At 40.5% G+C, this 8382-nt stretch overlaps 1 long non-coding RNA gene across 1 annotated transcript; it reads left to right on the top strand.

Annotated features, from left to right (window-relative positions):
* The first annotated feature begins 304 nt into the window (after positions 1-304).
* LOC119276240 lies at positions 305-8178 on the top strand. Its single transcript, XR_005136443.1, has 2 exons — positions 305-613; positions 726-8178. It is a non-coding gene; the product is annotated as an uncharacterized LOC119276240 (long non-coding RNA).
* The last annotated feature ends 204 nt before the right edge of the window (positions 8179-8382 follow it).

Genomic DNA, 8382 nt, shown 5'->3' with positions numbered 1-8382 from the left:
AAACACCAAACATGTTTTATGCTTTAATTACCCACCATGTGATTGGGTTACAATCATCACAAACACGTCCGGTCAAAAAAAAGCGCCCTCCCGCGACCACGCCCTCGGGCAGTTTGGCCCCTGCCCGACCTCTTCCCCCACATACTCCCCGCCAGCCACCGTCGCCTCCGTCTGCACGCCGCCGGACCGCCACGCCCACTCTCCAGCCGCTCGGCCGCCCCGTTCACGCGCCGCCCCGTCCGGCCCCTCCCCGCCCCGTCCACAACGCGCCCGCCCAGACGAGAGCTGAGCCGTCAGGGCCGCCGCGCCCAGCCGAGCCGTCAGGGCCGCCGGCGTGCCGCCCGGTCCGCCGTCGCCGCCATCCCTCCTCCACGCACTGCCGCCTCCACCGAGGAAGAGATGCCCCGCGAAGGGGAAGTCCCTCCAGGGACGGCGCAGTCGGCAAGCGCCGCGTAGGCGTCGGCGAGGACATGGGCGAGGGAGGTGGCCCTGTTGTGCGCGGCGGGGAGGCAGATGCCGACCGCGTGTCTCCTCTCTGAAGGGGTGTGCCTGCATCCGATGGTGAGGGACCCTAGCTCCACACCCTTTTGCCGTTGATGAATGAAACCTGCAGGTACATCTCTTTCTTTCTCTGATCTACTTTTCCTCTCTCATATACACAGTTCTGCACCTTCTCTGCCACTAACACGATGGAATGAAGCATCTTGCCTGATGTCTTTGTTTAGTTTCTGTAGGTGAAGGTTCTGAAGTGTGAGCTCTGAAGTTCTTCCCCACGCGGTCCCATACTGTCGCATCATAGGTAATTGACTGCCTGCTTTTCTAATGCTTGTGTTTTTAGTAGACTGCTGGTGTATCCTGTCATTCTGTGTATGTTGCAAACGGGAAACTAGAAGATTTTTTGATGGGATTTCCCGCTTACCTTCCATGGGAGCTTCAGTTGGATTGCTGATGTTGCCACTAGATTCATTTGTGCAAAGAAATCTGGAACACAGAAGATGGCAATTGCATGTTGTGCACGGACTAATTGGCTGGTCATTCTGGGGGTATATGCTACTGTTTTTCAAGGTACACTCAGTGTTTATTAGCATCGAGTTACATGGTAGACATGACAGGAGAAATAAATTGATATTTTCGATAAATAAACGAGAAATAAATTGATAGGAACTCTCTGTGTGTCCTCTCCAGATTAGGAGGGCACGGAGAGACACAGAATCGAGAAATGAGTCCTCTCTAGATAGATTAGCAGTATTGTTAGGCTGGACAGCTCTGAATGTTGACCGCAGATTCACACGGATTCCGCTATCTTCACACTATGGATTCTGCTATCGATTCACACGGTGTTTGACTTGCTTGTTTCATCCAGATTTCACACTATCTTGCATAAATCCAGTTCTGATTTTGTACATAATCATTAACATTTTAGGCTTTCAGGAGCCGTAAAACCAGTTGCCACTTTCCAGATTGTTGATATTAGAGGTAGGATCAATGGGGTGATTAGTACTTACAGCAGCCGGTGAAAATCAACGACATTACTGAATCATTGAAGCTTCTTGGTAGTTCCCAGGTTATAAATTCCTATGATTTCAGATGTACATCAGTCCAGGAATGCAGCAGCCAGAACAATGGACAATGATGGTACTATGAGTGGCTAGGTATTGACCTACTGGGTCAAGTTGCTGGTGACTCTATGAGGTGTGCAAAATCTGGATCTGCGAATCCCCCTAGTTGCCTTGGGGGATAGATGTTGCAAATAGGTCAAGGTTAGTTATATTTCTTCTTTGCCACTTTATCTGGATAATCCTCTCTAGCCAGATCACTTAAGACGATATAATCTGCTATTTACTTTTTATGTGGTTTCAACATGAGCAAGATCACTTTAAGACAATGGAGAATGCTATTTTTCTGCCGACTGTCAGTTAGCGATAGGCACATACGATCGCTTCCGCCTGTTTTTTTCCTTCGATCTTTCTTTACGATCGCTCCCGCTCCCGCCCGCTGTCGATCCACAATCCCCGCATGTCTCGCTCGTCCCCGCTCGAGCCTTTTTTGGGCTGTCTTTTTTTTTAATTTCGGTAAAAAAAATAGGAGTGCTGGGGGAGTCGAACCTGGGATCTAATAGATCCAGCGATATTAGGAACCTAGCAGCAACCACCTAAGCAAACTCTATGTTGTGATTTGATTCTTGTTACGTACTTTTCATACCTTTATGTTGAGGTAGACTTTTCTACTCACAGATCTGATCGAGTGTTATTCTGCTGTTGTTTTCGGTTTTTCTTACAAACTTTTTACCAAAAAATATACAAAACATACATTTTTATCAAAAATAAATTAGAGATGTGAGTTGAGCTCACGATTTAACATATAAGACTAGACTCTTGTACTCTTTGTACATAGATATGAGCTGAGTTCATGGTCTTAACATGTTAATTTATTCACCGCAACCTTGATAACTTACGTACAAATATTGTAGAAACCTCGATCAGGTGAAAAACCATTTTTGAAACACATCCCGATAACTCGTGTGAAAATAGCATGATAATATAAGTACCGTATACATGATAATTTTGGTCCAGTGGGGGAGTGTTGTTTGACGATAATTTATGTGTAAATAGCATGGTAACTCACGCATAACAAACTTGATCACTTATATACAAAAATCATGATAACTTTTGTACAGACATCCTTATAGCGTGCTAGTGGTCCGGCCCACGAAAACGACTTGTTTTTGGCGAGATATGGATCTCATAACTTGATGAACAAATATTATGTTAACTTTGACCCAGAAAAAAGTTGCTTAAATATACTCCGGCATCTTCAGTGGTACGTAATACTCACGGTATTTTTGACCCGGTAGAAAATAGTGGTTAAATACACAACTTAATGACTTTAATATAAATAGCATGGAAATATGCGCACCATAGACCAGATAACTTAGGGGCACAGACAATGTGATAACTTTGACCTGGGATTTTTCTTTCTTTAAATCATATCTTCAATTACTTATGTGTAAAATAATATGGTAATATACGCATCGCTTACCTGATAACTTAGGTCCAAACACCACGGTAATTTTTATCCGGGAAAAAAATGTTGAAGATACATCCGCAATAACTTCTGTATAAATAGCATGATAATATATGACAACAAACCTGATAACTTAGGTACAAATAGCCTGATAACTTTAATCTGAGGAAAAAAAGGTTGTTTAAAATGTAACTCCGGTAACTTTTGTGTGCCCACACCTCTGATAACTTATGTACAAAACACCATAGTAACTTTTTATTTGGGCGAAAATATTTGTTGTGCGTGAGTTATCATGGTGTTTGTGCGTGAGTTATCATGTTCGTGCGTATACATTATCATGCTCTTTACAAAAAAGTTACCGGGGTATGTTACAACAACTTTTTTTCTTCGGGCAAAAAGTTAAGCAGTGTTTGTGAGTGAGTTAACAGGTTTGTGGCTTATATATTACCATGCTCTTTATAAAGAAATTATTGGGATTTGTTACAACAAAAAAAAATCATGTGGTCAGAAAATTTACCATAGTGTGTTGTGCGTGAGTTATCAGATTCATGGCGTAATAAATTATCATGCTCTTTTTCCAGATAAGTTATCGGGGTGTGTTACAACAACACTTTTTCTTCACAGTTACGACAGAGATTTGTGAGTGAGTTATCAGGTTCGTGGCGTATAATTACCATGCTCTTTTACAGATAAGTTATCGAGGTGTATTGTTACAACATTTTACTTAGGGTCAAAAGGTTACAGCGGCGCGCGAGTTATCAGGTCTGTGATGCTTGGATTGCCATGTACAAAAGGAAAGGAAATTTGGTAAATAAAAAAGAAAGAAAGAAAAACAGCTTGTTTTTCTGGTCGTGTATGTAGAAGTACAAATATTTATTGGCATTCTATGTAATCACAACTTGAAACTAGACCAGATGGATATGACAAGCGATCTTGAATCAAGAGGTAGTGAGTTCAACTCCCACCTCATACCACTTTTTACCATGTTATGTTTTTTCTACCACGCTAGGAAATAAAAAGAAGCGGGATGGGATCGAGAAAGAAGGATGTGCGCCAGAAAAACCGCACGGGATTTCAGATCTGTTTACCACAGTCCGGTATAAATATTATCCAACCTAAATTATAGCCAGAATTTAAGCTAGTTCAGTTGGTTGTGAACAGCTATGGTGAACCGTAGGTATTGTGTTCGAGTCCCCATTTTGTACATTTTTTTACCACGCCAGAAAAAAAACGGGGGAAGGGAGGGGAACGAAGCGGGGAGCGGGAGAAGCGATCGTGCGGATCTGTCGCTAACCACCAGTCGACTGGTGGTTAGCACAGTCACAATATATATTCAGCCACCCATGTGATATTTACTTTCTATGCGTTTTAGCATGTTCACACTCTTTAGAAGTACGCAAATGGGCAGATTTTGATTTGACGACTTGCTGTCTTAATTGTTCTGGCTGAATATTGGATTCCTGGCCCTTATGTTATCTACCTGTCATATGTTTCTGGCTGGATGTCTACTGCTTCTCTCAAGGACATGTTAGTTTCGATCGACACTATATATATCTACATAACAGTTTCAATTGGATCACATAACATTCTTTTCCCTGCAATATTACATGGTTAATTGGACTTGAATTAGCTGTGTGGTTCATGTGCACATTGTGCTTGGTTAACCATTCAGTTATCACAAATCGATGGGATAAACACAAAGTATGCACTTCCATCTATCCTTCTGATCATATTGGTATCAAGTGGTATTAAAAGTCTGAAACTGCAGGCACGTAGTTTAGGTTGTTCATACAATAATCTGCATTAGGACGTGTTTGTAAAATCAACACCAGTAGTTGTTCCTTTAGGTTGCTAGAAATCCTTCTGGCTACATCACTATTTCTGTCACAAACTGTAATAATTTGGTTTTTTGTCTCGGTATGGATAGTCAAATTGTACGAGTAGTTGTAGAAGGAATGCAGACCCTTAATCTAACAGCGATTTGTTTCGGTATAGACAGTAAAATTGTTTGATTAGTAAGTTTGTAGAAAAAATGTAGTCCCTTAATCTAATAGCGATTTGACTTTTTATGTGACACATAACATTCCTGTAACTGTAAAGACACCTCCAGATGTTGTGATTCTGCAAATTATCTAGGACATGCTTATGCTTTTGCAATACCTCTCTGATTATCTATGAATCTGCAAAAGTGCTAGCTGCCATAATTAATGTTCGATTGTTAACTCCAAACATGATATCACTATCGCATTACACATGTATGTTTTTTTCCCATAAAAGGCAAACTAATATACAAGTTTACCTATAGCTGATATGTTGTATTGGAAGTAATAGTGTGAGGGCAGCCAGGCAAGTTTCTGTATGGGTGACAGGTTCCGGTGGACAGAGGTGATCTGGACCATTGTATGTAATGAGTACTCTGATGTTTGATCAACCCATTACCTCAAAAAAATATTTTTGTATTTATAGTCGAAAAGCAGTAGTAGTGTCAGCCTATAATGCATCCACTAATTACCTATCTAGATAGCCAATGCAAATTACTAAGCAGGTTGCATTCGAATCTGGCATGTGAATTCATAGATGGAGACAAAACAAGTCGTGCATGGATGGCCGTAGAGGAGCAAACCCAGGCTATGCATTACTATTTGTACCTAGCATTTTCTGGTTTTGTTTCTTAGAAGCGCAATAATTTATTTTCCAAAAGCTTTACTTGTTAACCTGTGTATGGTGTTTGCAGGGAAAACACAGGTTTACAAAAACCCTTTTTGAAGCGTGCATACATGGCTGTAATTTTCTTATGCTTGCTTTATAAGGAACTATCTGATTTTTCTGATATGTATTTCAAACAATTATTGGGATCTACCTTTTATATCAACACTATAATATTTGAACTTATATTTTCAGATATTTCATTTTTCGCATGAGCTAAGGCACAATTTTTTGCATGATGTTCCGTGCATCTGGATTGCATTTAACTCACAATAATAGATGGAGGCATATAGGAAATTTGGGATTGCCAATAATTACATCGTCTTCCAAAATCTTACCGACAACTAGAATGGCTCTTTGTATACCTTTAGCAATGATTTATCTCATGGATTTTTATCATCTTTGTCCACTCCGTCTGCCCTTAGGATGGCTCGTTTTTGCGCTATTTGCTATAATTCCTCCTGCTTGCTGCCTGTTGCCAACAGTGGTGTGCTTGAATTGGGAGGCGGAGGTAGAGAGTGGACACCAAAGAAGAAGAATTTAAAGGGACAAAGAGAAGTCAACAATGATGGCTCTTGCCGCAAAGTCTGATTTATTGTTTAAAAAAATGGGAGGTTTGATTTAATTTAACTTGTTGTTATTACTGAAAAAGGATCACAATGTCGAATCAACCATTGTTATGGGCTTTTAGTAGGACGGTGTTGGTTACTTTGTCTTTGTTCTCGGACAATCAACCCACAATCCAGGTTTGTAAGTGACTAAAAAACAATCCGCTTCTGAATTGGGAGCTCCACCCCATATCTCTTTCCCGACACCCAGCACAGCCGGTCCTCGTCTGACTTTTGGCACTGTCAGCCCTCCTTGCTGACTTCCGGCCTTTCCCTGAGCTGCGGCCACCCCCGTGCCATTGCAGTTTCCATCTAGGACAATCATAGCTTTCTTGAGCTCCGTCATCCGTTTGCATGCCAACTGTTCGGCCAATTGACCCAACAGACCGGTGGTAATTTTCTGTTTTTTATTTCATGTTCCATTTAATACTGACGTTATCATGACCACAACCACTGGACAAGACTAATATTATGAGGAAGGCATCAATAGCGTTCCCATCGAATGGGTTGTGCCGCTCTGTTTTGACCTGTATTTCTAGGGCTCTACCACGCTAAGCCTAGAAGGTATGCAACTGGTTATCCTACCTCCCTTCTTTCAAAGAAATTGGTTATCCAACCTCTATCCATGACAATGTCCATTTTCTTTTGGTAGTGATGATCTGCATCAAGTTTCTGTTTTGTAGTAAAATATATATACCCTTTGTTGCGTTCATTTCTTAGTGTCAGTTGACTTCTCAAGTGTCTTCCAGTGTGAGATTTAATGTTTTGAGTATATTTTAATTTTTGGATGCGATGAATTATCCAAGTGACTAATATTTTAGCAGTTTGTGGCAATGCTAATAAAGGATTTCAATTTTCAAGTTATGTAAATTACATCCAAAATTCTGGGACCTTGTGATTGAATTGAATACTAAAAAGAATCTATGAGGTACAGTAAGTATGCTATGGAGCTAAAGTGCAGCCCTGTATCTGTTAGTTAGAAGATTTTCTTGTGACATGTGTTACATTCTATTTTCTTGACATAGTTATTTCTTCTTGATGTGCACTTGTGTTGCCATAAATTGAATAATTGTCACTTTTTTCCGCGGCTGTCATGGATACAATTCAAGGACTTCTAGACATCATTATATATTTTCTTAACTTGCTTTTATGCTGAGTATGTTTGCTGTCTTGTCAACTGTTGGAGAGGAGCAGTGTCTATGATGAAGAATAAAATTTGAATTTGGAAGGAGCCTTTGTAATCTCTTGTTAACAAGTATGCAACATCTGTTTACAGTTCATTAAGAATGATATTTACCAATACACTGGCAGCATATACCTTATATACTTATAAGTTCTTATGTGCTATCTCCATCCCTAGAATTTATGTATCAATTCTGCAATTTCTTGGCATTGCTGCTTTGGGAATATTGACTTGGAGCTTTTGCTGAATGGTATTGTACTCCAGAAGCTAGAGTTTGAAAGGTATGTCCTGGTGCTCCTCACTTTCTGGGATGATCAATCACCTATTATACATGGCGACCTACACAGGACGAGCCCAAGCAAGCATCTTGCTTGATTTCACGAGGAAGTTAGCTAGCTATGTATACCAAGCTAGCTGATCAAAAGGCACACAATCAGTGTATGCACGCAAGAGTTGTTGGCAGCTAAAATCATGAAGCAACGGACTGACAAATCGTGGCCAACATACAAGCAGGCGAAGATAGCCAATGTATTTGCATGTTTTCTTGACTTAGACTGCAATGCAGTTAGTTTCCATGAAATAAATTATTTTGCCATCTGGTCTTTAGATACAGACATCCAGTAGATTAAATATATAGACTTCGGCACATACTTCAAATTTTGAGAGGTAACCAAAATAGTTGACACAACTTTGGGAGACAAACAAAATAGTTTTACTTGAAGCTCCTTTTCTTTTGAAATCATAATCTGATGTTCCAATAAAAGAGGATACTTTTGCAACATGTGCATTTTTTAGACGTTCTGTTGAAATAGAGTACATGGACGTGTTGTTGTGTGTGGGAGATGAGGGTGTGTATGTTTG

The sequence above is a fragment of the Triticum dicoccoides genome, chromosome 3B, assembly GCF_002162155.2.
Source record: "Triticum dicoccoides isolate Atlit2015 ecotype Zavitan chromosome 3B, WEW_v2.0, whole genome shotgun sequence".
Lineage (NCBI taxonomy): Eukaryota > Viridiplantae > Streptophyta > Magnoliopsida > Poales > Poaceae > Triticum > Triticum dicoccoides.
Note: the sequence above shows the minus strand (reverse complement) of the source record. Positions and strands in the feature narration are given on the sequence as shown.